General features: G+C 41.3%; 1 pseudogene; it reads left to right on the top strand.

Annotated features, from left to right (window-relative positions):
* LOC144252685 (ruvB-like 1) lies at nt 1-26,903 on the top strand (annotated as a pseudogene).

Below are 26,903 nucleotides of genomic sequence, written 5' to 3' on the forward strand. Positions count from 1 at the left end.
ATGCCCCATTCTGTATCTAACCTCCAGATCTATGGAGTGCAAGATCTGGCTCTGGAGCTGTTTGGGACCCCACAGACTCAGAAAAGGAAGTGTAAGTCATCAGACAAAAAGAAGAAGCAGAAGACACTGAGGACAGTAGGGTTGGTGGGTTGTGTGTCCTCTGGGTTGGCTGCCCTTCACATGGGGTCTTGGTGAAATTTCACCCTCACTGCATTCTGCACCTTAAGGGCCAAAGGGTCCTTCTCACTCAGAATAGTTCTTGCTGTTCCTCAGAAAAAGGAAGGAAAGAGGAGGTTTTGGGGTGTGTAGAAAGAGTAAAATTCCATTGTGTATATATGCCACATTTTTTTATCCATTCACCCACTGAAGGGCATCTAGGTTGGCTCTAAGTTTAGCTATTGTGAATTGTGCTGCTACAAATATTTATGTGGCTGTGTCCCTGTAGTATGCTGTTTTTAAGTCCTTTGGGTATAGTCCAAGGAGAGGGATTGCTGGGTCAAATGGTGATTCCATTCCCAGATTTCCAAGGAATCTCCATACTGCTTTCTATATTGGCTGTACCAATTTGCAATCCCACCAGCAATGTATGAGTGTAACTTTTTCCCCACATGCTCTCCAACACTTATTGTTGTTTGTCTTCATTATACCTGCCATTCTGACTGGAGTGAGATGAGATCTTAGAGTAGTAGTTTTGATTTGCATTTCTCTGATACCTAGAGATGATGATCATTTTTTACTATATTTGTTGAATGATTGTATATTCTTTTCTGAGAAGTGTCTGTTCAGGTCCTTGGCCCATTTGTTCATTGGGTTATTTGGGTTTTTTGGAGCTTAGCTTTTCAAGTTCTTTATATATTCTAGTGATTAGTGCTCTAGACCTGATGTGTGAGGTGTAAAAATTTGCTCCTAGGATGTGAGCTCTCTGTTCACCTCACAGATTGTTTCTTTTGCTGAGAAGAAACTTTTTTAGTTTGATTCCATCCCATTTATTGATTCTTGGTTTTAACTATTTTTCTATAGGAGTGTTACCAAGGAAGTTGGGGCCTAATCCCACATGATAAAGATTAGGGCCTACTTTTTATTCTGTTAGATGCAAAGTCTCTAATTCCAAGGTCTTTGATCCATTTTGAGTTAAGATAAATTGATGGCATTGGAGAAGATAATGCTAATTGAAGTTAGTCAATTTGGAAAAAAAAATGCCAAATGTTTTCCATGATATAAGGATGCTGACTCATTGTGGAATAGGGAAGGGGAGCATGGGAGGATTAGATAAATTCTAGATAGGGAAGAGGGGTGGAAGGGAAAGGGAGGAGACAGGGTATTAGCAAGGGCACTGGAATATGATGGACATCATTATTCAAAATATATGTATGAAGACTCAAATTGGGTATAAACATACTTTATATATAAACAGAAATATGAAAATTGTGGTATATATGTGTAATAAGAATTGCAATGCAAACAAAATAAAACAAAAGTACATGTATAAAGGCATGAATTGGCATGAACATACTCTATATACAAAAATATGAAAAAATGTACTCTATATGTGTAATAAGAAGTGTAATGCATTCTGCTGTCATGTATTTTAAAAAATAAAATCAATAAAACTAAAAATAAAGTAAAGAAAATTTAAAAAAAAAGAATTTGAGAAAGTAAGTTTATTTGAATTCAAAAAGTGGGCTCAAGCATGCACAGTGTCCTTTCATATACCCAGAGAATTTTTGCTTAGGCACAGGCAGGGGAGGGGCTCCTCACACATTAGATTGAGAACTGCTGAAGGTCCTTTAAGCATAGAGTCATCCAGAGAAACTGCAGGGTGGAGTCATCCTGGATAGACCTGCTGTGGAAACAAAAGTCTCCAAGTGACTGTGAGGTCTTTATGGCAGCCATGGCCATTGAAGACAGAAGCACAATTTTTAATGAAGTAACTCTTAAGATCATTGGACCTTTCTTTTTCATTTGGAAGGAGAGCTGTTTTTGAGTCTTTCACCCTCTGTATCATTAACCTGTTTTGTAGAAGTAAGCCTGGGGATAGTATTTTTCTTAAAGCTTCTTTCTGATTATGTGAAAGATGCTAGATGGTGAGAGTGGACAGGTCTCCAAATGGCCAAGACCATTGGCAACTTGATGATAGGACAAGGCTAGTCATTCAGGGAAAGAAACTTCATCTGACACCACAGCAAGATCCACTCCACTCATTAATGAAATACTGTGATTTCTGATGGTGACCACAGGAATTGGCTTCTTGTGCATGCCATTCAGTAACTGGACCTTTATTGAAAATCAGAATTGCAATATCCTCTGGTCTGTGTGCACTGGGCAGGATTGCTCAGAGTTTCCTGTTTCCTGGGATCTTGGTCAGGCTGTGCCAAGGAGGTGAGGTGTGGCCTGATAACATCTTACTATTTTGGCTTCAGGTCATTACCAAAAAAATTTAGAAAGGCATTCTCATTCACCCCTCAAATATAAGATTTCTAAAGTTTTTATTTACTTTGCAGCCTATGCAGTAAATTCATGGACATTTTCTTCATCTCAATAAAATTTAGAACACTTTCATCAGATCAAAAAGCTATCATTTACCATTTAGCTATCAATGTCATTCCCCAATCTGCATTCCTACCACATTTGAAATTTCTCATGGTCAAGATTTAAGAACACTTATCATCTCTACTGCTTCATCTAGAACATTTATTAACTGAAACAGTCATTTTTCATTAAGCTAGTTGGTTATGACAATTATAATCTCTATTAGTGTGGTTTGCGCCCACTGCCTTGATTCATGTCAAGGGGGCAACATTTCTGACACCATGGATTTTGTACCTCCAGCATATATGTCAATAGGATTGTTCCAGAAAAAATTGTGACATTCTGATAAGTCAACTAGTACTTGAATAAGGGGTAACATAGATTACTCCCAGGAGGAAGAAGGGGGCCATAGCTCGTATTCCGGTATTGCAAAAAGCAAGGAGTTCTGAACTTTTTATGTGTCCTCGGCTTCCTTTGTTCTTCTATCCTCTTCCCCTTATCTTTCTCCTTCCTGCATAAGTGCCTAGGTCCAGGAATGCTCAGTGGGATGGTCCAAAGGTGGGAAAAAGTTGAGCAGAAGGGGGAAGGGCAGTATGGTACAGCCTGGGACACATTAACAACTTTATAGCTCCCTATAGGGAGCAGCAATTCCTAGAACAGGTTGCCTTAGCAACAGGTTGGAGCAAGGACAGATTCTTGATAAGGGTGGAGGAAGAGCTCTGAAGAAATTAACATTTCAATCCCTCAGGGGCTACTCTTCATTTTACTGGACTCAAAATTGGCCTCCTTGATCCAACCTGACTTGATTTACCTATCTATACTGACTGCCTATCTAATTCTGGCTTCATTATTACTAGTTCATTTAAGGAAAAATGCTTTCCTTCCAGACAACGTTAAGTTCTGTAGGTATAGATTTTCTAGGTCCCTGGAGTAGGTGTGCTTTCATTAGAAGACTCTCAAACCTGAATGTTCTGACTAAAATGTAATTACTTGTGATCTTCCTATCAACAGACCAGCCAGCAAAGGAAAGAGTTATATTGGCAGAACATTTTAAGGTGATACAGACACTGCTATATGATGGAGACAGAAATAAATCATTTGGCACTGAGGTAATTTATTAAGGCACATCTTTTTACAGACTTGGGTAAATCTAGCAACCATAGCCTGATAAGGCACAGTTTCTAGAGTCTCATACCTTCCAAAAATAGAATGACCACACTTCCAAAACTCTCCATGACTGGCCATGATTGGAAAACAAAATCACAGTGCTTTCTGGCCATCATTCAGTTACAATTGTGGTATCCATATATTTTCTAATAATTAAAATTCTTAGATTTTTATAAGCAGTGTTATCCAACAGTGCTTCTAAAAAAATGTCTTGAAAGAATTCCATAGCCATACACACACAAGGTCTCATGTAACCTACATGATAATGACAGGGGCAGTTTTAAACTATTAAAAGATGTTGCTGTATTTGATATTTCCCTGTGCTGATTTTAAAACAAGAGGGTAAAATGTTTTTTATGTCAAATAGAATGTAAAACACAAAATATGATGCCAATTAATGAGAGTTTCCCATCTAAATGTTTGCCTACCAAGTGACAAAAATCTGTCAAAAGTATAGTCAGGGGAAAGGAAGTAAATGTTGGTTGATCTCCAAACTAAGAAAGTAGTTACCATTAGCATGCATTGCAATATTATAAATCCTCATTTACATATATCAGTACATGATTTTATATTAGCCAGAGAAGACGACAGGAAAAGACGTTGTTATAATTTGGCTGTAAGGTCTCCCCCAAAAGCTTATGTGTGAGACAATGCAAGGAGGTTCAGAGGAGAAATAATTGGGTTATAAGAGTCTTAACCAAATTAGTGAATTAATCCCCTTATAAGAATTAGCTGAGTGGTAACTGAAGTGGTAAGGTGTGGCTGGAGGAGGCTAAAATTGGGGTGTAGGTTTAGAGAATATATTTTTATCTGGCAAGTAGAGACCTCTCTCTGCTTCCTGATTATGTGAGCTGCTTCCCTCTACTATACTCTTCTGCCATGACGTTTTGCCTCACCTTGAGCCTGGAGGAATAGAGCCAGGCTTCTATGGACTAAGACCTCCGAAACTGTGAGCATTTAAATAAATTTTTCCTCCAGTTGTTCTGGATGAGTCTTTAAGTCAGCAGCAAAAAACCTGACTAAAACAGGGGTAATACTTGTGCAATAAAAATGGTCTTTCCTCACTTGAGGCAGGTTTATTCTTTGATTTTCAATTTGATCAAATGACCAACCTAATGAAAATGCTAGAGAAATTAAAATGTATTTCCACAATCATTTTCAACTTTGTTTAGACTAGCTATGAGTAAATTCAGCTACTCATAAATGAAATTATTTACTTACTCAATGTTAAAACACTTGTTGTATCACTAACAAGTGAAGATAAACATCTAATTTAAAACAATATAAGAAAAAAAAGTACTTGGCAAGGGAAAATGCAAGGTTTAGGCAAAATAAGAAAATTGGGTACAAATGACAAGGAGCAAAATACACTAATTGAAAACCAGGCAGGATGTTTTTCCATTTCCTTATTTTTATTGTGCTGATTTTAAAAAATAGTTAATTAGCACACACCACCAGACCTATTCCTCACTGGGAGTTTACCCTTGTAACTTTGTAATTTTTCTAAAAAGCATGGTGTTTAATGAAACACCATTAAATTATAATGTAAAGTGATATGTATTGTCTATAAATAAGAGACTATTCAAAACATTCTTATGTCAATTTTGCATGTTTCTAACACTTATCTACTAATTCCTGTTTACTAAGTGCTTTGTTGTTCAAAAATATCTATTTTTCAAACTCATGTAGATAAATTTTTGTTCAAAATCTAGTAGAATACAAAATAAATTTTTCTAAACACATTTTATCATTTATATTATTTAACCACAATGACTCTCAACTATGTAGAAAAGGTACTCTTACTTATATAGAAAAGTGCTAGGAATATAAAACACCCATTACTTTTCCCTAATTCAACAACTATTTATTGTTGGGGGCTTAGCTCAGTGGTAGAGCATGACCTTAACATTTGTGAGGACCTGGGTTCAATGCTCAGCACTGCAAAAACAAACAAAAAATCCAAATTACTTATCATTTTACTATGTTAAACAAGATGTAGATAAGGTTCTTTTAATATTCAAAGTGTTTGTATATTCAGGAACCAAATTTCTAATTAATTGTGTCCACCAAAACAATGCAATGGGAAATCAGATACCTATATGTTATAGGGTTTTTTATTAGGTGTGCCCTTTAGTGTGCATATCACATTCAAAATGTCCTCATTTCTTTATTACCCAGGGAAGGAATAACTGCATATATATGAGTTAAAATAATAAAAGGCAGTATTAATTAAACTAAATGTATATTCTGCACCAGCCATTAAGTGTGCTTATGAATGATTTATGCATAACTAATAATTATAATTACTCCCCATTTTCAGAGTGAAATACTGAGATTTATAGAGTCAAAACAGTTTGTGAAATAGTATATAAGTAGTTGATTTGGAGTTAGGATTCATGTTCTCAGAGACAGACTGTAGACTCTTCACTTTCACCCAGTGAAATGCTCATCACATTAGGGAATTCGGATGCCTTAGTCACTACTTGGACAAGCCTTGTTTTATTTGAATTGCCTTCCTACCATGATAATTTTAATAAAGTGGGCAATTAGAGTCACCAGTTTTCCATTAGGTGGAAATAACAACTTCCCATAGATTCCTGTCCATATATAGAAATCCCTCCCACACTCTTTGGCTCATGAGGCACCTAAGCCAAAGACAAAAAAATAAATAAAATAAAATAATCCAAGCTGAATCATTTAAGCTTTGTCCAGCTTCTCTATATAGTAAGGAGGGCAGCTGTTTCTGTAATGGCCACATTCTCTAGGAGGGCCTTGACTATCATCATCTATATGGTTACAATTGCATATTTTAGTTTGGCAGACAGAAAACATGTTCTGGCCAGGCAAGTGAAGAGAGAGTCATGAATTCAGATTATTGAATAATTATAATATTTCAGCATGAGAAGTGCCCTGAAAGTTCCCTATCCTCTATGCCATTAGTGTCTGACCCAATGCAAGAAAATCATTAAGTGCACCACCTCACTCTCAATAAAGGAAAGAATTTGTTAAGTAAGTTGGTCAGAATATTCTATTAATTATCTTAACTGTAATGTCTGGTTTTCCTTCATGCTCTAATTTTTTATGTGTTGCAAAAGGTAAGAGTAAAGTTACGCTATGTTGTAGAGAAAGGAATAGATAGTCTGGTGTTAGCACTGACTCATACATAAATTCCAATTTGTGTTGAGAGTGGCTTTGTTTTTATTGAAATGGTGATACATTCTCCATTAAGAATGAGTTGAACCTGGGGCCCTTGCCAAACTTAAAAAATCTGCAGCATTATTTTGAGATCTAAAGCAGTATATAAAGTTTTTTATTGCCCAATTATATTGTTGGTGTACACAGATTCCCACAAGTGAACAAAATTTATGTTTCCACCTTGCAAAATTTTATTTTCTTCTCAGCCATTCATCCATAGAAGCTTTATTCAGTCTTTCACTTGGGGCTTCTGCCTGGGTTTCCTTAGTGTTTATGAGTTTTCCTAGCTTAAATTTGAACCTTCCTTCATGGTATTTGATGATCACACAATAAGATGATTTCTCCTAAATGATGAATTTTAGTCTTTTTATTCCCAGTTTATTTTATTGATAGAGATTTGGTTCAGATGGTTCATCATAACACATCATGACTTTCAATCTTCATTGACCATGATCATTCCTTCAGTCACATCATATTTTCCACATTTGAGCACTTTCAGGATGAACCAGAACAAATTGGCCAAGAGATCCCCTTCACACAAGTTTAATGGTCAACTATTTTGAGTCCCTCTAAGATGGAAGCCACTTCCTGTAGATGCAACCCTATGTTCTTTCCCCTAGTCATCAATCAGTTTGACTTCAGCATGTTTTTTTATTGCCATTCTTCCAAATTGATAGGAGGCAGTTGCTTATTATGCTTCTTTACTATGAAGAGCTTGTTTTTGAAATATTCCTGGACATACAAGGATGACTCAACTCCAGGAAATATCCAATAAAACATGTCAAACAGAGGTACAATCCCAATAGAAATTACGAGAGGAATATCTCATTTCCAAACATATATCCAATATTTTGGAATAATCTTTTTGTCTTAAGGAAAACCCTTAATCTCATTAGCTAATAGATGGTAATAGATGGATTTTAAGCTTCTGATATTATTCTCTTCAGGAACATATTATATTTAGGAAAAAGAGTTTCACTAGGAAAGAAGTTGAAGAGGCTTTGCTGGACTTTCAATAATGCATCCATCTCTGTACACTTTAAAAATGAATTTTCCTTATGTAGTGTAAAAGCTTTTAGTGGCACTCTGATAAAAGGTCCTTTCAGTTATTTGATATATTAAATGTATTTCTGCTCCAGTAGTTTCATGTTAAGTGTTACCTTTCTCCTAAAATGTTTTTATATTTGCACATATAACTTCATAGCTATGGACAGATCATATATAGTACAATTAACAAAAAAATTATTTTAAATCTCATAAGTTCAAATCTAGTTACAAGTAAGCTTTTAATATTTTTGAATATGTTTTTCCTAATATAAGGCTTCAGTTTACATTAAATTACACTTATTTTATTATGGTCTACTTATACAGATTATTAGCTCAGATATCTATTCATATAGTTGCCATTAATAGTTAATATTTAAGGATAAACCCTAGTCTTGTGTGTCCTTGAGACAGATGAGAGACTGAAGAGCCAAGGAGTGCCCAGAGTCCCAACACACAGAATCCAACACTGTGCCTTGGCCCTTCCTGAACCACTTTATTACTGGGCTGGACTGGCTTCTCATGATTCTAGCCTCCAGGACTTTAGATCCTCAGCTGTGAACCCTCACAGCACTGCATGAAGCTGTCATGCCAATAGTAAAGACCTCCATCAAGAATCATCACAAGTCTGCACTCTGCTCAAAGACATAGATATACTGAAGATGGTGGTGCTTCCGTGGATATTTTCTGGGCACTCCTGCTATGGGCCTCAGTGACATAAAGTTAGAGGTACAAGGTCAACCCATGGGGCTATCTCATATACTTGGAGGTGCCTTGCTCAGAAGAGATCTCCTCTGGAGGAGTTTCAAAGGCTCTTCAGCACCAGAGCACACTAGCTCCCCACCTCTCTCCTGCTCAGTACCAGCCTGAGACACTCTCCACCCAACTCTAATGTCCCTTTTAGCCTTTGCCCATGCTATTCCTTTGGCCTGAAACTTCCTTCTCTACCTTTGACTCTACCACCTTCTCTTTATTCTTCCAGGTACCACTTAGATCCTCCCCACTTGCTGTCATATAACCATAATGATGTTGAACTTCTTTCTCACCTGGTTTATAAGTGGGGAGGGGCTCAGTGTGTCTTATGTGAGGTTTATGAGGCAGTAATGAGGGCTCTGTTGTCCTATCAGGATCTCTATGTCCCAGGTAGTGATTGAGATGGCAGATAAAATGGGAGCATGAAAGAGAAGTTGGAGTCACAGGACCATGAATAATTCCATGACACTGCAAAAGGATGAAAGTTACCCTGGAATAGTCCCCCAGTGCTGAGTGATGGGGTATCTTTCTCCAAGAGAATATGTGCACCATCTTATGAATGCCACCAACTAAAACACTACCATGTCTCTTATTTTGTGCCATTAAAACTCAAGACATTGCTATGCCATCTGCTGTGGTGCCCAGAATCACATTTTTCTCATTTTTCATCTTCACTCTTGACTGATGTAGGCCCTAATTCTTTCTAAAGAGTGAGGTGTGACTGTTCACAGTACCAGGATCTCAAGCTAGGGAGTGCTAAGCAATGAGGTGAAGGCATTTCCAAACAAAACTGATCATGTTTCTGTAGTCATATAAGTAGGTACAATTAAAGCCTTACTTAAACAATAAAAAATAAAGATTAATTAAATAACTTATACATAGATATATCAATGAGAAAACTGAGTCCCAGAGATCTTGCAGTTGAGAGAGTCAGGTATCAAAGCCAACCCTCAAATCAGAGGTCATAGGGTTAGATTCTGTTTTATCTTGTCTGAGTTAAAGTTCAAAGGATCTGAGTAACTTAATAAGGTCACATAAATAGTGGTGAATTACATCTGCAATTTCTATCCAAGTCTTCTAACATCTTTTCCAGCACAGTATCTAATTAATGCCAGTAAAATTATTCATAATCAATGCTTATCAGAAATTCCACCACAAACTATGAGACCCCTGGCATGGCAGAGCATTAGTATTTTTAAGTACTTTGGTATAGAAGGATCTTAATATACTTTTTCTAGCACTTTCCTCATTGCCCATGCCTGAAGATATCCTCAATAGAGAGATTCAATGGGAAATGTATTCTTAATATGGAAACTTTGTAAAAAGATAAACAAGTCAATGGAACAGAGGGGAAAAAGTTTTAGTTTTCTCTTTAGGTGATATATTATGGTTTTATCTTTCCTGGCTAGTAGATAATGTAGGTACTTGAGTTAGATTGGCAGATAAACTAGGTTTGAGCAAAAAGTGTTTCTGCAGAACAAGAGTGTTACTTCTTATTTATTTTTAAGGCACATTGGGATTCTTTAGTAATAAGAACAAAATCCAGAACCCATGTTCTATGCAGTCACAATATAATATTCTTATACTTAAAACTTCTAGACTATGTTAGGAATTATGGTGAGAACAGAGTTCGAAAATGAGAAAAATGGGACACAGATTTTATTCTGTTTTCATTAGTAGGATTTCTAGAGGGGGAACTGTTATTTTGGTGTGAGGCCTTGCCATTCTGGTAGAGGGCATGATGAACCTGAATTCTCACTCATGGTTCCTTGGTCTACTGGCTGCACTAATTGTTCTTTATCTATTTTGGTGTTTCCTTTGCTTTTCCCCAACCTTTCATTGTAGGATTTATTGCTTTAGAATTAATTCTTGCCAAGTGTGGTGGATTATGCCTGTAATCCCAGTGGCTCAGGACACGAAGGCAGGAAAATTGTGAGTTCAAAGCCAGCCTCAGCAATGTCAAGGCCATAAGCAACTTAGTCCCTCTAGATAAATTACAACTCAGTGCCTCTAAATAAAATACAAAATAGGGCTGAGGATATGGCTCAGTGGTTGAGTCTGCTGAGTTCAATTCCTGGTATCAAAATTATAAAAGAATTAATTGTATATCTCCACATCCTATTTTTGTCTCTACTATAGCACTTTCCTCTGTATATCTTCATAACACAATTTTCAAAATTTTGTCTCTAACATAAAACTTCCTCTGTATTCCCTTCTTACCACCAAATAGAGCCAAATTTGCAATCTTGATCTTACCCCATTTCCAAATTTTTATTTTTGAAAATGATGTGTTATAAAGTAATGAGTCATTATTTCAAAGATTAAGAGAATACTTCCCAGGTCACACCACATAAGTCACACACTCAGAAAGCATCAGGTAAGAAAAAAAATTAAAATACTGAAGAATTTGCCTAAGCAATTGCCATTTCTGATAATAAGGTAGGCATCTTTCAATTATAATTTGCACACATGTACACAACCTGAAAACCTCTACTTATATTTGATAACTACCACTTCAGCCGCAGTCAGTTTGGTCAAATAATCTATTCAGCTTGCATAAAAACCCTGGATTCCTGTTACTACTAATGAAAATGATCACACACACACCAACTTAAAATAATAGAAAATCATTTTTTATGGATATTGATGTTTTTATTATCATGATACAACATTAATATCAACTTGTTAGCAAAGCCATACTCCTTCCAGAAACTCTAGAAAAGAATCATTCTAGCTTCGAGTGGCTGCTGGTAAGCTTTTTTGTGGTTACAAATGTCTCTTCTTTGTTTATGGTGATGTAGCCTTCAAAAGCATAAAGAGAGAAATATATATATCATGGTAATGTCACAACAGGTTTCTTCATTAAAACTGCACAGAATCTGATAGCACCATAGATGGCAGATACCCAATGAGATTATTCTTATACTTGCACAGAGTATCTGAGAGATTACAGAAAAATGTCATGCCCAGTGGCATGAAAAAATGAAGAAGAAGAGGGGAGAATGGGCCAGCAGAATGAAGGAAGACACATCAAAGATCCACAAAAGTGAATGAGATGGATAGAGTGCCATCATACATTGTCTCCAGATGCAGAGCAGAGGACAAAGCCATGTCCAGAGAGCAGGTTTTATTTATTTTTGCTGAGAACTATAAAAACTCTCCCAGGAGGCTGGGGATGTGGCTCAAGCGTTAGCGTGCTCGCCTGGCATGCGTGCGGCCCGGGTTCGATCCTCAGCACCACATACAAACAACGATGTTGTGTCCGCCAAAAAATGAAAAATAAATATTAAAATTCCCTCTCTCCTCTCTCTCTCTCTCTCTCTCTCTATCTCTCTCAAAAAAAATGTGTTCCTTCCTTTCTCTCTTCTCTACTTTCTTAAAAAAAAAAAAACTCTCCCAGTCTTCTGAAGGTTTAAATTCTCTCAACTAGTACTCTATTCACTCTTAGTGCCTGACCTTGATCATACCCTAACAATTAATATGCATGGTAATTTTTTGAATACCAGAAAAAGAGAATCTACATATATCAGTGGTCTCTGCTACTCCATTTTAAAGTCATTTCCCTGTGAATTTCTATGAATTTATATACCAGAAGGCCATTTAAAAAAATTTCTGAGCAATGTACATCCAGTTAGTCAAGCTAAAACATAAAGTGGGAGAAACTATTTGCAGAGTACATATGTAGTGGAAAGTGAATATAACAGAATGAATGAGATTTTATGTTTGTGAGGAAAAAAGACATACCAAAAGAGTTAAGCACAATATATATACTGGGTCTGTAACTCAGTGGTAAAGTACATGAAAAAATGCTCACCATCTCTAGCAGTCAGAGAAATGCAAATCAAAACCACCCTAAGATACCATCTCACTCCTGTAAGATTGGCAGCCATTATGAAGTCAAACAACAACAAGTGTTGGCGAGGATGTGTGGAAAAGTGTACTCTTGTACATTGCTGGTGGGACTGCAAATTGGTGTGGCCAATTTGGAAAGCAGTATGGAGATTCCTGGGAAAACTGGGAATGGAACCACCATTTGACCCAGCTATTGCCCTTCTCAGACTATTCCCTGAAGACCTTAACAGAGCGTACTACAGGGATACTGCCACATCAATGTTCATAGCAGCACAATTCACAATAGCTAGACTGTGGAACCAACCCAGATGCCCTTCAATAGATGAATGGATAAAAAAAGATGCGGCATTTATACACAATGGAGTATTACGCAGCACTATAAAATGACAAAATAATGGAATTTGCAGGGAAATGGATGGCATTAGAGCAGATTATGCTAAGTGAAGCTAGCCAATCCCTGAAAAACAAATGCCAAATGTCTTCATTGATATAATGAAAGCAACTAAGAAAAGAGCAGGGAGGAAGAGCAGGAGGAAAAGATTAACATTAAACAGAGACATGAGGTGAAAGGGAAAGGGAGAGAAAAGGGAAATTGCATGGAAATGGAAGGAGACCCTCATTGTTATACAAAATTACATTTAAGAGGTTGTGAGGGGAATGGGAAAAAAAGGAGAGAAATGAATTATAGTAGATGTAGAGAGAGAAGAGGGGAGGGGAGGGGGGATAGTTGAGGATTGGAAAGGTAGGAGAATACAACAGTTACTAATAATGAATTATGTAAAAATGTGGATGTGTAACCCATGTGATTCTTCAATCTGTATTTGGGGTAAAAATGGGAGTTCATAACCCACTTGAATCTAATATATGAAATATAATATGTCAAGAGCTTTGTAATGTTTTGAACAACCAATAAAAAAAGAGTTAAGCATATATATATATATATATATATATATATATATATATATATAATTGAAATAGAATGGCAAAAGATCTAGAAAGGTCTAAAAAGTACAAACATGTTAATTGAAATTGTCAAACCCCTCTGATGGCCATGCAAAATCTTAGAGCCACTTTGAAAATTGGTTTGGTACTACCTATATGAGGATACATTCTACTCTTTGACACCAAATGTTCGTAGAAATTTTCAACATGTAGCTTCCACTTCTGCTTTCACCAAACTAGACTGCATCTCACACCTCCTTTTACCATACAGACCCTGTAAGTCAGGCCCTGCAAAACCAATATTCCAATGAGCCTATTCCCAGTCCCACAATAATTTTAGAGAAAAGCATAGATAAAGTGATATAGTTAAGATTCAAGATCTTAATTAGTAAACAGGGTAAGGAAAGAGAAAGTAAAAAGAGCAGAAAAAAATTAGTGAGGGGGTAGGAAAATAGATCTCAGAAGAAAGAAGAAACTGTTGAGAATATATAAGACGCAGAGATGGGAAAAAGTTGGATCCTATGTGGGAGAAAAAAAGAAATATTACGACAGCATCATACTTATGCAAGGGGCCTCATTTTTGGAAATTCCTAAAAACAAGGAATTCATGATATAATCAAACAAGTATGCCACACACAAGACTCTCTGCTCCTCAAGCTCTAGCAGAGATGCCACACTTTTCTCCCCTCAAAACTTCTAAATTCTTCCTCTCCAGGCACAGTTTATACAGCTTAAATGTGCTGTTGCTCTACTTCCTGACCTGGTCTATCTGAGCTCCCTCAGATTTTCTCCAGTAACTTGTAACCACAATTTTTTTCTTCAAACTATTCAACCAATTTATATCCTTAGATAATTTCTCATAACTAAACTTTAATGCCCCATCCCTGGCATTTTGAGATGCACCTCTGTCTTCTGATTTCTGGATCACCCTCAGATTTGCTCCACCAAAAGTGCATGAAGCATGATTGTTTTTTAGGTCTGGTTTCCTACACAGTGGGCTACCTAATGCTACCATTTTAAATATAATTAAATAAATAAGTGATCTCTGTTCTGTTTTTTTTTTTTATTATTTTATTTTTTTAATAATACTTTTAAAAAGCGAGTTGAAAAAAATAGTTGAAGTTTCCACTAGGGAGAAATCAAGATGACTTGATGGGTTTTTTTGTAACATCATTAATGTTCTATTTCTTGATAGAAATAGTGGTTATGTGTTATGTTCCCATTGTAATACTTCATTGATCTGTATAATTTCAATTCTAATTTAGTGTTAGCCTTGTTAAATAATATCAAATTTATTTCATGAAATGTGATGGGGAAGAGCATAACTCAGAGATTATAAAAGGGTACTAGAGGGCTGGGGCTGTAGCTCAGTAAACTGGGTCTGTACCTCAGTGGAAAAGCACTTGCCTTGCAAATGTGAGGCACTGGGTTTGAACCTCAGCACCACATACAAATAAATAAAGATACTGTGTTTTATCTACAACTAAAAAAATGGTACTAGATAATACTTTGGGTGTAATGCCTAAATTAACTGATTATTGATCTGGTTATTTGGATGTGTTCATATGTTGAAAAATAAAAATATACACCTTAAATAGAGCTTGGGATATAGCTTACTCAGTCAAGTGCTTGACTCACATAACACAAGGCCCTGGGTTCAATCCCCAGGACCAGAGAAAAAAATGTATATAATTATATCAATAAACCTGAAAAAAACTGTGTCTAAATTGAGATTAAAAATAAAATACACTATTAAATGATAAATAAAAGTAAGGATTCACTAGCTAAATATCAATCTCAATATTTTGGGAAAGGCAATTTTTATAAATAGAGAATAAATACTAACCAAAGGAGCAAAATTGAAAACATTAACAGTAAACAGAGCATAGAAATTATCAGTAATACCAGATGTAGGATTTAGAACACAAATTAAATTAAAAGAGCTCTGATAAAATTCAAAAGTAAAAATTTTAAATTATTTTAGGCATTACATAATTGTAACTTGTAAGGTATATATAATGATGCCTCAGTTAATGATGCAGATATATTCTGGAAAATGCATCATAAGGTGATTCTGTTATTTTAAAAATGATACAGCATACTGATACATTCTTAGGTGTCATACCTAGGTTATAATTTAGACATTAGTGTACATAAAGTCCATTATTAATAAAAAACATTGTTGCATATATGACTATAGGATTCAACATTATAGCAATGAATATAGACCTCATAATGTGATGAATAATTAGCACTGTGGAACTAAAGACAAAATGATCTAAAAGAATCTGGTCATTTAGGCAATGAAAAAAGAAAAAAAAGGAAAGAAAACTGCACTGTATTAAAAATGAATAAAAGAGTGCTTTAAAAAACTGCTGAAACAGTGGGGTATCTGCCTAATAAAAAATGTCATTGTATCCTTTACTGATATGATGTATAAACCATTCACTGTAAAGAAATATGTTAATATGAATGAAAAACAGAAGATATGCCAAAGTGTTTTTAATAAGGTATTTAAACACTGTATTTAGTAGTATATGATGCTAAAAGACCATATACTTAAAAAGAAAAGGTAAAATAATTTCAACATCAACATAGGCTAAGCAACTTTGTGATGTAGATGTAGGACCTTGCATCTGCTAGGTGAGTGCTCTGTCACTGAGCCACAACCCCAGATTGTCTGACCATAAATAAATAAACAAACAAACAAATTAATAAATAAATAAACCCTCAATTGATGACCCATTACACTTTTAAAAAATCCTTAATTGAGACACATAAACCTCATTTAGGAGAGATTTATTCTTTTTCATGTCACCTAATTTTATTCTGCTTTCTTCTCATGTGAAAATTTCAGAATGATAAATTAAAATCTTTTAAAAATTCCCTCCAGTTCTTGAAGAAAAACATTATAAATGATGCATACATTTGAAATAAAACATGGGAAAATAATGATCAATAATGCTGAAAGTGGAGTTTTGAGATGAACCAAAATTTCTCAGTTTGCAAATTGAATCTGGGTGCTTGTCTCAAAAATTTTGAAGAAAAAAAATCTATTTAAGAAGAAATAGAATGACCACCATGTGGTATGAGGAATAATACCAGAAAACAAACAAACAAACTCATTTTTGTGTACCATCTCAGAAGTTTACAGATGGTTTTGGGCAGAACATGGAACATAATGCATTTAGAACAGGCTTTGGAAAAGGCATCCTGACTACCATATGGATTCACTTTCATTCTTTCTGTGACCCATCCTTTTTTCTTCAAATTCAATCAGGAATAACCCCTGGGACAAAGGACTTTGTTGAATGTGTTCCCACAAGTCAGCTTCAAGGCCTTTTACATTTAAAATAGGCCTTAATGGTGCTCATTAACATCTTTCAGTTAGCCACCAGGTGTGTTTGAGTGAGGCCCATTATTCACATTACATGGTCATTATACTACCTATTCTATCTTATACTTATTCTCTGTGTACAGAGAACCCTAGATTTGTGTCAGGGGCTAGAAGGAAATTCTCCTTCAAAGAATAGCCTGACATTTACAAGAAACAGCCCCCTGGGAGACATCCTGCCTGGGAGACATCCTGCAGCTACCTATCTTCCTGAAACATCCATCAGGATCATCAGAAATCCTGCAGCTGGCAGTTTTACCACCCACTTCCAGCAACTGCTGATTAGAGAGCTTCCCCATCCCCAGCATATAAATACCCCTGTGTGAACAATAAAATTTGCAGCTTGATCAGAACTCCTGTCTTGCTGTCATCCCTCATGTCTCTTGTCCCTTCATTCCTCCCCATCTAGGTTCACCATCCATGTTGATGTGTCCTGCCGGTCGTGACAGATTATGGATATGTGAACAGAGAGCTAGAAAACTAGGGCTTTATTCTGAGACCCATGGAGAGCTAAACTGAAGTTCTGGATTTCAGATTTTTGTTTTGGATTTGAGATACTGCTTCTGCTACATTTAAAAATCTCAGGACTCATGAAGAGAATGAGTTAAAAGCCAGCATCATCAAATTTGTGAGGCCCTAAGAAATTCAAAGGGACCCTGTCTCTAAATAAAAATATTTAAAAAGGGGGTGGGAATGTAAATGAGTGGATGAACACCTCTGGGTTGAATTTCTTGTACCAAAAAGAAAACAACACACACACACACACACACACACACACACACACACACACACACACACTAAATAAATAAATAAATAAATAAACAAACAAACAAACAAACCCTCATGAGTAACAAGCCCGAAAATTAACAGCTTCTCTCATGCATGAATACAATAAATGGATTTGAATTTCTCACCTGATAATTATCTCAGTCTTCACTATGCAATCTGGAGACATGCTGGACTCATGGCACATGGAATCCCACAAAGGGCTTTAGAAAGAAACTGAAAACACCATACAGTTATGGAGAACTCCTGGGTTCAAACCATCCTCTTACCTCAGTATGCTGAGTAACTATGGCTACAGATGTGTGCTATTATTCCTGGCTTACTTTTCCTTATGTAAACATGTGCCAGTGATTTTATTTAACTCATTAATTAAACATATGAACAATATTCCAGCAGCTCAGGAGGCTGAGGCAGGAGGATCACAAGTTGGAGGCCAGCTTCAGCAACTTGCCAGACCCTTAGCAAGTAAGTGAGATCTTGTCTCTAAATAAAATATATAAAGGGCTGGGGATGGGGCTCAGGGGTTGAGGGCTCCTGAATTCCATTCCTGGTACAAAAAAGAACAAAAAAAAGTGTGACCAGTAAGATAGAACAACCTTTCAAATTCCTGAATATTATTATTTTTAAGAACTAAAATTTTAAAAAACCCACCATTTTTCTGGGCTGGGGCAGGGGCTCAGTGGTAGAGCACCCACCTAGCATGTGTGGGACCCTGGGTTCAATCCTCAGCAACACATAAAAATAAGAATAAAAATAAAATAAATGTATTGTGCCCATCTACAACTTAAAAAAAATAATAGGGGCTGGGAATGTGGCTCAAGCAGTAGCGCGCTCGCCTGGCATGTGTGTAGCCCGGGTTCAATCCTCAGCACCACATACCAACAAAGATGTTGTGTCCGCTGAGAACTAAAAAATAAATATTAAAAATTATCAAAAAAAATAAAATAAAATAATAAAACCACATTTTTTGTGAGACAGAAACGTGATAAAACTGGCCTTCACACAGTTGTTTGTGTTGCAATTGCTCAGCAGGAACTAAAATGCTTTAAAATTTGAAAAAGTAGAGGTCACCAGGGTCCTTGGTTGGGAGTGCCCCTGGGGTGGGGTGGGGAGGGGGACACAGCAGGGGCTTTTGAGGGCAGCAGTTGAAGAGAAATTTCTAGATCCTGCCACAGAATGAAAGGGCAGGCCATCACCTCCCCTCAGACATAAGCCTGCTGTCCCCACACCTTTGACTTCCTGGGAAGCTAAAGAGGGAGGGAGAGAGGGTCATCTGTCCCCGTCTGTGTCGCTCCCTTGATGTGATAAAGGTCCCTGTCAGGGACTTAGAAACCTGAACCAGCAGATGAAACCCATGTCCTTTGTACTGTTGTGGCTAGAGATACCACGCTCAGTTCGCCCACTGGCCCACAGCTGGTCCCGCTGTCCACGGGTTCTTCCCCTGTCTGCTGGTCACCACCAAGAAACTTCTAGACAAATATGAGTAGCTGAGAGACAGGGATGCCTTTCTTCCCCTCCTGGGGGAATTTCATGTCACTGTCTCCTCACAATGAATATGGGCAGACATTCCATTTGGAGGAATTTCCTCTTTGCAGAATAGAAAAGGTTCTATAAAAAATGAAAGTAGACTTGAAAGCCCAGAATTTTCCAAGCAGGACAGAGTTTTCTGATAACTTCATGTTGTCTGGAAAATTTCTTTTTTTTTTTTTTTTTGTACCAGGGATTGAATCCAGGGGCCCTCGACCTCTGAGCCCCGTCCCTAGCCCTATTTTGCATTTGATTTAGAGACAGAGTCTCCATGAGTTGCTCAGGGCCTCAGTGTTGTGGAGGGTGGCCTCTAACAAATGATCCACCAGCCTCAGCCTCCAGAGCTGCTGGGACTCGGGGTGTGCACAGCTTCTCCGGACTTTGTTTGAGAAGTTTGTCTTGGGGTTCAGGAGCTGGAAATTTGGTTCATCAAACACAAAATGAGGCTTCTCTTTTGAGTGTTTTCCAAAAGCCCCATTTATAGGCTCTCAGGTGGATCACAGGCAGAGGAGAGCTGGCCCTTAGCTTCCAGTCTTTAGTGTCCTTGTCCTGGTTGGGTTTCTGAAGAAGAGAAGGCAAGGGATGTTGTGATAAGATAAGGCCCCCCCTTGAACAGTGGGAAGTGGCCTGAGTGTCTGATCCTGTGGCCATGTGTCTCTGCCTTTGGGAAATTTCCATATCAGCTCAAAAGGAGCCCGATGGCAGCCTGCAAGCAGAAGTCCTCTGTGACCTCCCCATTTGTCAGGAGAGCAGTGACCCTCAGCTCTTCAATTTTTTTTTTGAGGAGGGGCACCAGGGATTGAACCTGGGGCACCTAAGCATGGAGCCACCTCCCAGCCCTGTTTTGAATTTATTTGGAGACAGGGTCTCATTGAGTTTATCAGGGCCTCACTGGGTTGCTGAGGCTGGCCTCCAGCCTGCCCTCCTGCCTCAGCCTCCCAAGCTGGGATGACAGGCATTGGCCACCGCTCCCTGCAGTGTTGCTCTCCACCCATGATGGTGTCACTGCGTTGTACTGTAAGGTGACTTGTCAGTTCTTGTGCTGTGGCAGTTTGAGGTAAGAAGGTTGTTGGTGAGGAGGAGATGGATGTGAAGAGAAGGATGTTCCCATTTCTCACCATGTCCCCGTCAGCCATCCCTCCCAGTGCTGCAGATAAAGGAGGCCAAGGAGGTCTATGAGGGGAGATGACCAAGCTGACACCATGTGGGACTGAGAACCCCATGGGCGGCTACGGCAAGACCATCAGCCACGTGATCATAGGGCTCAAGACAGCCAAGGGCATCAAGCAGATCAAGGGGAGTCTGTCCTGAGCCCTGTCCTCAGCACTGTGGCACGGGCAGGTGGTGTGACCTCTGTGTCCCTCTTTCTTTGGCCTCTGCACTGTAGATGCCATATGGGACACTCAGGATAACATCGTGTAGTACAAAGGGACACCTCGTAGAGGGCATGGACGAAGTTCCCTTCATGAGATAGCTCGTTCTTTTCTTATTACTCCTGGGAGTTGTGTGATTAAGTCAAGAAATGTTTTCTTCCATCTCGCCTGCCACATGATGACTATTGGCCACCCAGTCACAGTGGAGCACGCCTGTCATCCCAGCCACTCAGGAGGCTAAGGCAGGAGGATCACAAGGTGACGCCAGCCTCATCAATTTAGTCAAGGCCCTTAGCAGCTCAGGGAGATCCTGTTTCCAAATAAAATAAAAAATGGGGCTGGGGACGGGGCTCAGGGGTAAGTCACCCCTGGGTTCAATTCCCAGTACTGCCCCCTCACCTCCCCAAAAAGTCATAGTGGACATAATTTTGTTTTCTTTTTTCTTTCTTTTTCATACTATTTTTACTCATTCACTGTTTTTATGATTGACTCACACTAGCTCTGTACCTGTCCTCTGCTACATAGCCAGGTACCTTGCTGCAGGCTTGGGGAAGTATTTTACCTGTGGCTCCTCGCAGCTGTGTGCCTGTGTGTGCAGGTGCCATGAATCTCATTTCCCTGTTTTCCAGATCAAGGCCTCAGGCTCAGAAAGAGTCTCCACAGTCATCCTGCATCCAGTGCTGGCTGAGGGGCAGGGTGACTGTGAGTCCTTTGGTGCTGGGTGACCCCTGTGAGTCCTCTGAGCTCTCTGTGGCTCAGTTTCTCATCTCTAGACCACTCTCCATTCAACATAGAATCTCTCCATCTTTCCCCCTTTTATAATTGGATGGTTCTTTGATTCTCTGAGGTGGTTTCTGGGTCAGTGCTTTATGGAGATCATGAAAATGTCACTTCTTCCAACGGCTATTTTTCTGTTTTTTTCTGAGATGAAAAGAGAAAATTTGTCCTCTTCCATGTAGGAGAGAGGACACAGGAACACAGTGGAAATTTGAGGCATCCATCGGTCTGCATCATCCAGCTTCTTGAAGAAAATAGCCTAATGGAGAAGAGGAAAGTTGTCTTCCAAATCAAAGGTGGTACCCACCATTGATCCCAGCAGCTCGGGAGGCTGAAGCAGGAAGATCGTGAGTTCAAAGCCAGCCTCAGCCAAAGCAAGGAACTAAGCAACTCAGGGTTACCCTGACTCTAAATAAAATGCCAAACAGGGCTGGGGATAGGGCTTGGTGGTCGAGGGCCCCTGAGTCCAATCCCTGGTACCACCTGCACCCCAAAACCCAAGTCCTTCTGGGCAGTTTTCCCACATGGATGAGATATTGGGACAGAAGGACCTCAGGTGCTTTGTGTGGAGTTGTGAAGTGTCTGAGTTTGAAGGAGGCTTACGAATCTTGGCCTAGGGACTCCCCAGCCCTGGTCCTGTTTGCACAGTGCCCCAAGGAAGCCAGAGAGGCTGGACCCTAGTGAGCTTCTGGCAGCTCTTTGGGGGTGCATTTGGAAACATGATCCACCCATTTTAAGTGTGTGTGGCCCAGAGGATTTTGATGCATGACATAGTTTACACTCCCCATCTTAATTCTATAACATTGTCATGACCTTCCAAGGGATCTCATTCCCATGAATGGCCACCTGCTCTCCCTCCCCCTGGCCTTTGACCACCACATACCGACTTTGTTTCTGGATTGGCCTTTTGGGTGTCCCCTCCCGCCGAGGGAGCCTTGCAGTGGGTGTTGACACTGGACTCTGCCTGGGACAGAGCTCAGGTGTGTTTCCACAGGGTGGCCATCTGTAGCAGCTGCCCTGGAAGCTCAGCCTCAGGACCTGTCTGTCAGCTTGGTCCTTCAGAGGCTTCTGTCTTTTCCCAGTGCACACCCCTCGGGAAGAGCAAGGCCCCATAGAACACCGTCACCCCAAGATTTGTGTGCACAGCCCCGGGGACCAGAGGGTGCTAGGATTTGCTTTTTGTGGTCCTGGGGCTCAAACCCAGGGCTCTGGCCATAGTGAACTATCGCTCTGCCACTTAGCTGTGCCCCAGCCCTACGGCCTAGCTATGTGGTCTAGACTGGCCTCCACCTTTATGATCTTCCTTCCTCAGCCTCCTGACCCAGAAAGTTTGGGGGAATTCCAACTTATGTTTCCCCTTCTGGACTCCTCTGTGGGTGCTTCTAGGTGCTCTCACATAGAGGAGAAGACTGAGATCCAGAGAGCCGGAATCATGGGCCACATCAAATGCAGCTTCAGGTGGCTAAGCAGGAAGCTCTGGTGTCCCTAACCCAAGGACTGGAGCTGCAGTGGTGATCCTGGGGAGTGCTGTGGGGCATGGCCAAGGACACATGTCCCCTCTAATGGTAGACGGGTCCCTGTGAGAATGCTCCTACCACTTTGCAACCCCTGAAGTCAAGGCAAGGAAGAGTAATGGTGACATTCTCTTGTCTCCTGGAAGCAGACACGTTCACCCTCAGGTTCATCTCCTGGTGTGCTTAGCCCCCAGTCCAGGCTCTTGTGCCCTGCCACATACCCTCATACCCCCCCAATCCTAGGGTCGCTGGCTACCTCAGGTGTCTGTCTGTCTGTCTCTCTCTTGTGTTTAGTCCTGTGAACTGAACCCAAAGTGCTTAAGCAGGGAGCCAGAAGCCTGCCCTTTTTATTTTGGTTTGTATTGTTTTGAGAGAGAGTCTCCCCTTGCTAAGTTACTGAGGCTGGCCTCCAACTTGGTGATCCTCCTGCCTCAGCCTGCTGAGTCCCTGGGATGACAGGTGTGCACCACTGTGCCTGGCCCCCCAGGTCTGTTACAGAAAGGAGCCTTTCCTCGGGATCAGAAGAAACTGGAATGTGCTTCATGGTTGACTGAGTTTCCATTTGTCTCGTTTGGTTTGGTTTTAGGTGAACCCCAGCATTTTTGAAAGTCTGCAGAAGAAGCGAGTTAAGGCCAGGGACGTCATCTACATGGAGGCCAATGGGGCTGTGAAGGTATGCTACCTGGGGGACAGTGCCATGCCTGAGGGTCTGCCAGAGGGAGACCTGGGTGAACAGGGCGTCATATTGCTCAGCGGGTTTGGGTGGGGGAAGGTTAACAGCTGTCCCTTTACCTAACTCAACTTGGCTTTTCTCTATCTTTCTCTCCTCGTGACTTAAGCAGGCAGAGTGCTCAAGACCCAAACCCTGTGGGGGACAGGGACCAGACAGACTTCGTCCCTTCCCATTGCACCAGGTGGCATCTTCCATCTTCCCTTATCTCCCTATGTCCGTCCCTGAGTGCTGAGCCTGGGGACTGCACCGGGTGGCTCCTCCTCTATCTGCTGCTGTGTCCTGTGGTGGCCATGCCTCCATGGCTGATGGATGAGCTTCAGGCCTCGTGTCACCCATAAATCACCACCTAGAAGAGCCCGGGACCCTGACTCCAGTGAGTCCCCTGGATGCTCCTTTATCAGGAGTGAAAATAAAGGGGAAAGAATCTTCCAGAAAGTCTCAGGTGTTGCCTGGGCGGGTCTGGGAGCCCAGTGTGGCACCAAGCCACAGGGTGCCGGCGGAGGGCGCAGTTGGGGGACCTCAGTGGGCAGCGGGGGCATTTCTGTCACTGAGCTCTGTGTGGTCCTAGTGCCCAGTGGTCTGCTGGCAGAGGCAGGGAGATCCTAGGCCACAGAGTTCACCCTGGAGGCCGATGAGGACATGCCCTTCCCAAGGGCGACGTGCACAAGAAGAAGGAGGTCATCTAGGACAGGACGGTGCATGACCTGGATGTGGCCCATGCCAAGCACCAGGGACAGGCCCTGCTGGTCCAGCACATGCCCAAGGCCCTGGGGACCAGTGGCCAGGGCCATGTTGTCCTCCTGGAGGCCCTCTGGGAGGCTCAGCAATGAGTACGACATGAGCTTTGGCCCCTTTGTCCCAATGTCCAGATGCCGTCACAGCTGATCTCTGGGCATTGTCTGCCCCTGGCCGCCTGCCAGCCTGGTGGGGGCTGCTCTCCACCCCGGGCTGGGGGTTCCTGGTGGGAGCCTTCACAGGGCTTCAGACAGCCTCACGGAGGCTCCGGCCTCTGCAGAGCCCAAGCCCCGAGTCCTCCAGCTCCCAGCTGGCGCTGCTCTGGGCCCCGCTGGACAGAGTCAGGTTTGCTCTTCATCCTGAAGGGGGGCCTCCTCCTTCCCACCAGGAACAGGCTTTCTGCTGGGAATCTGGTTTTGCTTTTTGTCCCTTGGAGCTTTGCCCAGGAGATGCCAGAGACTCTTGGGATTGGAGTTTCTTCCTACCTTGCTGGGGGTTATTATTTTTTTTTTTTGAACTGAAGCTTAAACCCCAGGGGTGCTTACCCATGGAGCCCCGTCTGCAGCCCTTTTTACATTTTATTTAGATACAGGGTCTTTCTGAGTTGCTCAGCACCTCACTAAGTTTCTGAGGTTGGCCTCCAACTGCGGTACTCCTGTCTCAGCCTCCCTAATTGCCATGATTTTTAAAGACACGTGCCACCATACACGACTCTGCTTGATTCTTGCAGGTCACAGGAAATCTCGAGGATATCCCTCTGAGTTCAGGAGCCCCTCATCCTTCCCAGGGGAGCTGTCCTGAGCATGTCCACCTCAGGCTTCCAAGTTGAGTGACATCAGGGACACACAGGAGGCAGGAGCATGGGCCTTGGTAGCTGCCTTAGAAAGTCCTCTCTGCTACAGGGGGACAAGATGTTCTGTCCATCATGGGCCAGTTGATGAAGCCAAAGAAGACAGAGATCACAGGGAGGACACGTGGTGAAGCCTGAGCCCAGAGCCGAGTTGAGGCGCTGCCTCTGACATGCTCCCGGTTCTGAGCGCTGTCCACTGTGCGGCTCTGCGTCTTTACTCCATTTAGATGCCGTGGCCACACTGTGTGTTCTGGCCCCACTGAGGTCAGCATCTGCTTCCTTTGAGGCACCAGGAAGGTGCTGACTTTGACACCAGGCAGTGGGTCTCCCTTGCTCCTTTGTGGACTTATGTTTTTTTTTTTTTTTTTTTTTTTTTTGATGCCGGTGATTGAACTCAGAGGCCCTCGACCACTGAGCCCCGTCCCAGCACTTTTATTTTTTATTTAGAGACAGGGTCTGGCTGAGTTGCTTAGGCCATTGCTAGGTTGCTGAGGCTGGCCTTCAACTTGTGATACTCCTGCCTCAGTCCCCCTGGGGCTGCTGGGATGAGAGGCATGTGCCACTGCGCCTGGCTCTTCCCCAATTTTATGTCCTTCTCTGGCCCATTACCTCTTTACTCCCTGAAAATGTAAGTTCAACATGAATCCACTGTTGCCTTGAGGACTTGCAGCAGCCTAAGCTCCTCCATGAGTGACCAAGAGCAGATCTGTCTCTAAACTTGGTTTTGACACCTTCGAGTCATGGCTCTGGGTGAGGACAAGCTTCAGATCCTGGTTCTTTGGGAACAGCTCCATCCTGATGACAGGAGGCGCTGGTTTGGAAGGGGAGGGCTGAGACCTGAGGCAGGCCTCCCATTCTGCAGGGGCTGATGGTTCTGGGGCCAAGGCTGGGCCTACTCTGACCCTCCTTGCTCAGGTTTCCTGGGGAGAGGATTCTAACTGCACTTGATGGAAAGTTAATGAACCTGAGCATTGTCACACAGGGCCCCCAAAAGGGCTCCTTGACTGAGTGCAGCAGAGGATAATTCACATATGAAAACCTTCTCCCTGGGGCTCCCAAGTGGGGAGTCTCAGCATCAGGCTTGGGGCTCGTTGGGGCAGTTCCTGGACACTGCACCCCACACAGCTCAACAAAAGGCTTTTTGTGGCATTTTGGTGTGATGATGCCTATTTTCTTTTTTTTTAGATGAGAGTACAGGGATTCTTGCCCTCTGAGCCCTGTGCCCAGCCCTATTCTGTATTTTATTCAGAAACAGGGTCACAACTGAGTTGCTCAGGGCCTTACTAAGTTGCTGAGGCTGGCCTCCAATTTGCGATCCTCCTGCCTCAGCCTCCTAGGATGCTGGGGTTGTGGGCATGTGCCACCAAACCTGGCATGATTCTTGTTTTCAAATGATTTCAGCAAACCTGGAATGGGTCCAGTACCCAGCCTGAGGTCAGAGAGCTAGTAGGAGATCCAGGCTGAAGAGTTAGGTCTGGAGGGAATTGAGGTGGGGAGAAGACAGCAGGTGGCATTTCTCCCACTGGTTGGGACCCTGTCCGAGGTGAGATCAACTAGGTGGTGAACAAGTACATTGACCAGGGCATGGCTGAGCTGGTCCCCAGTTGCTGTTCATGGACAAGGTGCACATGCTAGACATAGAGTGCTTTACCTTGCTCACTGAGCCCTGGAATCTTCCATTGCCCCCATAGTGATTTTTGCCTCCAACCGAGGCAACTGTGTTATCAGGTAG

The sequence above is a fragment of the Urocitellus parryii genome, unplaced genomic scaffold, assembly GCF_045843805.1.
Source record: "Urocitellus parryii isolate mUroPar1 unplaced genomic scaffold, mUroPar1.hap1 Scaffold_53, whole genome shotgun sequence".
NCBI classification, from domain to species: domain Eukaryota; kingdom Metazoa; phylum Chordata; class Mammalia; order Rodentia; family Sciuridae; genus Urocitellus; species Urocitellus parryii.